An 8,377-nucleotide genomic window follows, 5' to 3' on the forward strand; every position below is an offset into this window, starting at 1 on the left:
GCTTTAGAAAGCAAATTGGGAGCACCTAGACATCAGTCTTACCTGTCAGCTGTGCTGCTCCTTCTAAGACAAAGAGTTTAGCATCTGTGGCTCTAAACCAGGGTAGGCAACCTAAGGCCCAGGGGCCGGGTGCGGCCCATTCACCTTCTCAATCCGGCCTCCGGACGGTCTGGGAATCAGCATGTTTTTACATGAGTAGAATGTGTACTTTTATTTAAAATGCATCCCTGAGTTATTTGTGGGGCCTGCCTGGTGTTTTTACATGAGTAGAATGTGTGCTTTTATTTAAAATGCATCTCTGGGTTGGTTGTGGGGCATAGGAATTCGTTCATTTCCCCCCCCCCCAAAAAAATACAGTCTGGCCCCCCACAAGGTCTGAGGAACAGTGGACTGGCCCACGGCTGAAAAAGTTTGCTGACCCCTGCTCTAAACAGAGAGCCAAACGCCTTAACTCTTTGAAACCAGCAGGGTTTTTTTGTTTTTTGTTTGCAGGGGGAGAGAGAGGGAAGTGGGGATTTTTCCGGTCCAAAGTCCAGCAACAGATAACTTCGCATTATAGGTTTTGGAAGAGAAGCTTTAACGTGGCCCAGTGCTGCCACCGTCTGATTGTATTTCGAATAGCAAAACTTAACATTTCTGTGCTTTCGTATCAGACCTGGGATTCCTTCAACCTCAGCTCGCAACCTGGGACACCCTTGTGTTTTTGAAATGAATGCGAGATATATGCACAGGGCCGAGGCAGGAGAGTCTTCGTGGGTTATGTCCCACAGGTTAGATTGGATTGCTTTTTGTTCTGCTACCTCATGTTATCAACAGGTAACAGTAGTACTGGCCCAAAAGGACAATACAGTGGTATCTCGGGTTACATACACTTCAGGTTACAGATGCTTCAGGTTACAGACTCCGCTAACCCAGAAATATTACCTCGGGTTAAAAACTTTGCTTCAGGATGAGAACAGAAATCGTTCTCCAGCAGCACAGCAGCAGCAGGAGGCCCCATTAGCTAAAGTGGTGCTTCAGGTTAAGAACAGTTTCGGGTTAAGAACAGACCTCCAGAACGAATTATTAACCCGAGGTACCACTGTACAAATGAATGAGGGTGTTATTATGTGCTGAAATGAGATTTAAAATAAGGATTATATTCCCCCCATCCCAAACTTATGTGTGCTGGTGTAGTATAAGGCAGATAAAATGGCACTCAACGCTAAAGTTGAGAATGCTTTCAGGTGGCGCCGGCAGATGAGAGATGCTAGTTTCTCTTTTATTTGTATATAATTTTTATTAAATTTTCTGTTTTACAATTTAAAATACTCATTTTACGTCCTTATGATATCAATGACTTCCCTTCTTCTCTTTCCATGATTCATTTTACATATCATAAATCCCTGCATATTTTACAAAAGCTATACCATTCAGTATTCCATTATTGCATCCATCAAAACTTATTTACACTGTTGGATTTATCTTAATGCGGCCAGTGGTTTCAGCTGTACACAATTATTTCCCATATATTCAATAAACGTTTTCCAATCTTCTTTAAACGTTTGTTCTTCTTGTTCTCTTATTCTATATGTTAAGCCTGCAAGTTGTGCATATTCTGTCAATGTAACTTGCCATTTTTCTTTGGTTGAGACATTGCTTGTTTTCCATTTTGGGGCTATCAAAAAACAAGGCACAGTACAGTGGTACCTCAGGTTAAGTATTTAATTCATTCCAGAGGTCCATTCTTAACCTGAAACTGTTCTTAACCTGAAGCACCACTTTAGCTAATGGGGCCTCCTGCTGCCGCTGCGTCGCCGGAACACAATTTCTGTTCTTATCCTGAAGCAAAGTTCTTAACCTGAACCACTATTTCTGGGTTAGTGGAGTGTGTAACCTGAAGCGTATGTAACCTGAAGCATATGTAACCTGAGGTACCACTGTAGTAGCATACATAAATAATGGGAATTTCAGTCTGAATTATTCCCAACAGAAAGGACTCGGGTTTTTTGGGGGGGAAAGTACTTTTTTCCAATTCATTATGGATCATTTCCCAATACTCTTTTAGCCTTTTACAGGTCCACCACATATGAAAAAAAATGTTCCCTCCACCTCTTTGCATCTCTGGATGCTAGTTTCTCCAGCTTCCTAGAGCTGACCTTGAGCATAGTTCATAGAATCATGGAATTGTAGAGTTGGAAGGGACCACGAGGGCTCATCTAGTCCAACCCCCCTGCAGTGCAGGAAACTTTTGTCCAACATGGGGCTTGAACCCACACCCCTGGAATTAAGAATCTCTTGCTCTACTGATTGAGCTATCTGTTAGGGATATGAAAACTCTGCTCCCTCCAAATTGTCAAAGAATCCCATACCTGGGAAGAAGGCAATCTTGTTTTTTCATATAGATGCAACAGGTAGACTCTTCTGAAAGTGAGGAAATCCTGCTGCTACTCCATACTGGCTGTTTTGGTTGGAGAACTGCATTGCAGAATTCAGAAAAGTTCTCATTAAAAACGGCAGCCTATGTATTGGTTCTGAAAGTGTGAATTATGTCAGTTCACTTTTTTAAAAAATTATTTATGCTTTTCAAATTTATACATTTCACTAATTTTACAATCATTTTAACATTTCTAAACTTGACTTACTTCTCCCTCTTTCTGCGGTTTCTTAAATTTATTTTTAATATCTTCTGCATATCCAAATTAACTTAATTTGCTCATTTATTCATCTACTCTAAATATATATTCTTATAAAACTGCAGGTTATTACAACAATCCTGCCAATGTTCTTATCTGTTTACAATTTATCTGTAAATATTCAATAAACCATTTCCATTCTTTTATAAAAAGTTTGTTGTCTTGAGTTCTTATTCTTCCGGTACGTTTTGCCATTTCTGCATATTCCATTAAGTTTTTGTATCCATTCTTCCTTTGCTGGGACTTCTGCTTCTTTCCATTTTGGGGCAAGTAACATTCTTGCCGCTGTAGTAGCGTACATGAATAAGTTTCTTAACAGTTTAGGTAGTTCTGTCCCTATAATTCCCCAAAGAAGAAAAAGACATTATTTTGCGAATGTCGGTTCACATTAAAACGAGAAGTTGGAGAATTACTGAGCCAGAGAATATACCTGCATTTACTTTAGCTATACCACTTGTTTGCTTTTAATTTCATATGCTTTCGTTTCTGAACCACTTTGGGGACAAATGCACACCTCTGTTTTCAGTGGTGTCTGAATTTTCCATTCTATAGATAGGGGTAGCCAACATGAGGTCCCTGAAGCAAGCCCCCAATCTATTGTCATCCTTCTTTGTGCCAAGAGCGCATCTCACGAGGCGTCAGGTTGTTTTCTGCTGAAAAACATCTCCCCGGCTGCTTTCTGCCTCCAGAAGTTCTGTTTATCACAATCAGGGGTAAGTAGCAGACAGGCAGGCGATGCTTTTCAGTAGAAAACAGTCTAGATTGAGAGCACTTGACAGATCTGGGGCCTATAGCTGGTTTTTCTCCAGCAGAAAAGCGGCACACACAGTAGTTTTAAGCGGTTAATGGCTAACGCCATGTGTCGCTTGGCTCCAAGGCTCTGTTGACGCGTTTAGCAGAACCAAACGGCAAAGATTTTCCTCGATTGAACACTTCAGACTAGCAGTGTGTGTTGCATGTTTGAATGGCCTCCCGTTGGTGAGTCAGGGGGAGAATTTTAGCAGAGCATAAAGATGTGCAAGATAAATTGCTTCATGCAAATCTGAGACATGCAAACGCTCACCTTTCATGGTGCAGTCCAGGAATAGCTTTATTTTTTGGTTGAGACCCTATCTGCCCGCAGACTGTCTCACCAGAGTGGTGCATGCTCTAGTTCAGTGTTTCCCAACCACTGTTCCGCGGCACACTAGTGTGGCGCGAGATGTTGCCTGGTGTGCCGCGGGAAAAATTAAAAAATTCGAAAGATTTTTTTTTTTAAAGTCAAATTTTCGATTGGGGCGCCGTCACTAGATGACCCCTGGGGTTCCCTCCCTCCCTCCCGCTCTGCGCCTCCCTCCTCCTCCTCCTCCGGGAAGGCCCTTCCTGGCTCTCAGCCAAGGCTTGGCGGCTGCCACTCACTCACTCGCTCGCCCACCCGTCCCTCCATCCCTGCACCCGGCCTCTCCCCCTCCGTCCCCGGCGCGGGGGCTGCCGGGATCCGTAGTCCCCTCGCCCTTGGGCTCCACGCCCGCGCGGGGTGCGCAAACTACGTTTCCCAGCGTGGCCTGGCGGGCCGGGCGTTTTGTTTGAAGCGCTCTTCTCCCGGCCATGGAATGAGCGCAGCGGCGGCGGCCGGGCGGGCAGGGGCTCTTCTGTGCAGACCCCGCGCAGCCTGCCTGCGCCCCCGCAGAGATCGGGCGGCAGGATGGAGCCCGGGGATCCCCACGGAGGCGGAGCGGTGGAGGCGGAGGCTGCCCCCCAGGTAGGGCTGCGTCGGGGGTTTTTTATTTTTGCAATGCTGCATCCGCACCGGAGGGGACGCATCGGACCGCGGGGAGACCCCTTGGCGGGCGTGCAAGGCAATGCATGCGTGCAGGCATTGCATGGAGTGCAGTGCAGTGCAATGGCAACGCGGCGCCCTGCATGCATGCATGCAACTTCCACCGGCGCTCCAGACTTGGCAGGTGAGGGGGGTCCCCAGTGGGCGGCAGAGAGAGCTGGGAGGGCGAAGGGGAGCCGGGGGGGAGCAGCGCTGCTCCCCGAGCCGAGCCCGGGGGGAAACTTCGGCGTTGTTGCGCCGGGTGTTGGAAGCGGAGGCTGGCGGGGGCCCCTCACCTGCAAAACCTGGTCGCCTCATATATTTCGTGCATTGCATTCATCGCCCGCTTTCTCCTCCAAGGAGCTCCCGGGGGCGCGCGTGGTTCTCCCCGTGTTATCCTCGCAACAACAGCCCTGCGAGGTGGGTCAGGCGAGTGGCCCAAGGGAGCACCCAGGGATTGTCCTGGCCAGGTGGGGTGATTTGAACCCTGCTCTCTGCCCGATCTTCGTCCTCATTTAGCCCCAACATGTGCATGACTGTGCATGACTGTGCATGACTGAGGTTTTTCCCCCTCGTCTTGGCTATGGTGTGAGTCTGTGCTGTTAATTAATGGGGTTCTGCCTTCGGAGAAGATGAGCCAGCCCTCAAGGAGGTGATTATGTAATTTGCTAGCAATTCATGTCCCTCTCGGCGTGACGCTGCGCGCTGACGGTGGTGTGCCTCGAGATTTTTTTCATGAAACAAGTGTGCCTTTGCCCAAAAAAGGTTGGGAAACACTGCTCTAGTTATCTCCCACTTGGACTACTGCAATGCGCTCTACATGGGGCTACCTTTGAAGGTGACCCGGAAACTACAACTAATCCAGAATGCGGCAGCTAGACTGGTGACTGGGGGCGGCCGCCGAGACCATATAACACCGGTCTTGAAAGACCTACATTGGCTACCAGTACGTTTCCGAGCACAATTCAAAGTGTTGGTGTTGACCTTTAAAGCCCTAAATGGCCTCAGCCCAGTATACCTGAAGGAGCATCTCCACCCCCATCATTCTACCCAGACACTGAGGTCCAGCACCGAGGGCCTTCTGGCGGTTCCCTCACTGCGAGAGGCCAAGTTACAGGGAACCAGGCAGAGGGCCTTCTCGGTAGTGGCGCCCGCCCTGTGGAACGCCCTCCTATCAGATGTCAAAGCGATAAACAACTACCTGACATTCAGAACAGATAGGTAGCCGTGTTGGTCTGCCATAGTCAAAATAAAAAAATGGTGCTACTGGAAGGAATTTTTTTATTCTGACATTCAGAAGACATCTTAACTTCAGGGAAGTTTTTAATGTGTGACATTTTAGTGTATTTTTGGTTTCTGTGGAAGCCGCCCAGAGTGGCTGGGGAAACCCAGCCAGATGGGCGGGGTACAAATAAATTAATAAATAATAATAATAATAATAATAATAATAATAATAATAATAATAATTTTGCAGAATGTACACACTGGACCTACACTAAAGTGTGCTTGCAATGGAAATAGAAGGTATCAATAATGAGCACTCACGCTTTACATTGTGGGTCCCCTTTGCGGGATTGCGTGTGGCGCTACAGTTCCCAGGGAACTTACTGGCAAACAGGGACTGGCCTGCCTCTCAGTGTTATTATTTGGAGCTTCACATTCAGCCTCAGTAATCAAGTTTCATTGCTGGGAGGTGGGGCCAGTCCCATATATATAAGGGGGTGGAGCCGGCAGTATCCAGGCAGTCTCTGGAGAGTCACCCTCCCTCCCCTCCCTTAGTTTAATGTTTTCTTGTTTGCAGGTTAACTTTTTTCTTCCTGTTTAGCAGGCGCTGCTACAGAGCAGGACTGGTTGCTGTTGAAGGACCGGGAAGAAGTTTTCCTGCATTGGCAGGTTTTGTCTTCCCTGTAGCAATTCGTCACAACTTTGGCGGTTATAGCCTTGGGTGGAATCCTTTAGTCCTTTCTTCCCTATATGGTGGGGGGGGGGCGTGAAGTGGTGACTCACCCCCCTGCAGCGGCGATTCCAGGGTCCCCTCTTAAAGGGGTTATATATATGGGTGTCACTGTCCATACACTGAAAGGTTGTCAGTGAACTACCCTGCGTGCGGAGATATGGGCTGGGCTGCCTGCTACACTTACGTCTCGCAGAGCACCCCCATATCCCATTTGCCCTGATGTGCCCCAGTTCCCCCCGGCTGGGGGGCTGGGAGGGATACATGCCCAAGTCCTAAGCCAAGGTCTTCCTACATTTGAAGTTTAATAAAGTTGTGGCCTAATTTTAATTCCATATAATGTTCTCAGAGTTTTTATTCCTTCCTTATGATCCCTGGGGGCTGGGGCTCTCGCCGCCTGGTCACACAATATTTACTTATGCCATCGATATTCCAGTTATTAGCTTGACAATCTTTTTTAATTGTGCTGCGCCTCGCCCAAATCATTTCCCTTGTTGCAGGAACATGTTTGTTGCAGCTACGACGCCTGCTCCTCCCAGTCTTTCGGCCTTAACCCTTGTAGTTCTTCCTGTCCTAAGTGGGTTAACTGGCACAGACCACCAGAATTTCCCCTCGCTGCTATTTCTTCCGTCAAAGAAGGCCTCTTGTTTTAACATGCGAAAAATGGATGCAATTTAAGAAAATTAGACATTTAGCTTGCATAATGAACAGCCCTGATTTCTTTTTCTTTTTATCAATTTGCAGCTCTATTTTCTGCAATGTGACAAGTTTAAATGGCATTCAAGGAGCTTTTCATGGAAGGTGTCACTCTGTTTTCTTACTAATGCCTGAGCAAGTGCCTTGCCTATTGTCAGGTTGTTAATTCTCTGTTATTAAGTACTCAGGAGCTTCTCCCTTGAAAGGGCTGTCAGTTACCCCTGCAGAATGGGTGAGCTTTAGAAACCTGAGGATGTTGTCAGGTGTTCTGCACTTCCTTTCAACTGGCTGAAAACCCGAATCCCAAAAAGCAGTCGCTTCTTTGTAGTCTACTTTCCCTTTGTCAAGCTGTAAAATAAATAAATGTGGATGCAGTTTGGTGGGACTGGTGGGGGAAAGCAGCCAAAGGAAGAAGAGGAAGAAGAAGAAGAAGAAGAAGAAGAAGAAGAAGAAGAAGAAGAAGAGGAGGAGGAGGAGGAGGAGGAGGAGGAGGAGGGGAGTGGCACTGATATCTCCCAATATATTTTGAGGGGCAAATTCTCAAGCTGCTCCATATTTAGGAGACACCTGGTTCATCATCAGCCTTGCCAAATACATCCTCACCTTTAACCATGGCCATTAGCATCATCCTCTGGCTGCCCATGGTTGAAGGTAGGTAAAGGTAAAGGACCCCTGGACGGTTAAGTCCAGTCAAAGTCGACTATGGGGTTGCAGCGTTCATCTCGCTTTCAGGCCGAGGAAGCCAGTGTTTGTCCACAGACAGCTTTCCTGGTCACAAGGCCAGCATGACTAAACTGCTTCTGGTGCAACAGGACATCTTGACGAGTGCCAGAGCACACAAAAACGCCGTTTACCTTCCCACTGCAGTGGTACCTATTTATCTACTCACACTGGCATGCTTTCGAACTGCTAGGTTGGCAGTAGCTGGGACAGAGCAACAAGAGCTCATCCTGTCGCTGGGATCTGAACCGCCAACCTTCCGATTGGCAAGCCCAAGAGGCTCAGTGGTTTAGACCCACAGCACCACCCGTGTCCGGCACGTGGTTGAAGAAATATAATAGGTATTAAAAACTAAAGAGCCCTGAGCATGACTAGCTACACCTGCTGAAATTCCATCTTCTACACAACTATTAAAAATACAAGAACCCTACGCCAACCAAGAATGAATGTATTATTCTCCATTATCTCTCTACTCTTCCTATACAAGGAACTACACTAAAACTCTTTTAGGGTGTGAGCTGATGTGGTGCCGGT

Source organism: Podarcis liolepis (genome assembly GCF_965112155.1).
Source record: "Podarcis liolepis genome assembly, chromosome: 5".
Taxonomy (NCBI): domain Eukaryota; kingdom Metazoa; phylum Chordata; class Lepidosauria; order Squamata; family Lacertidae; genus Podarcis; species Podarcis liolepis.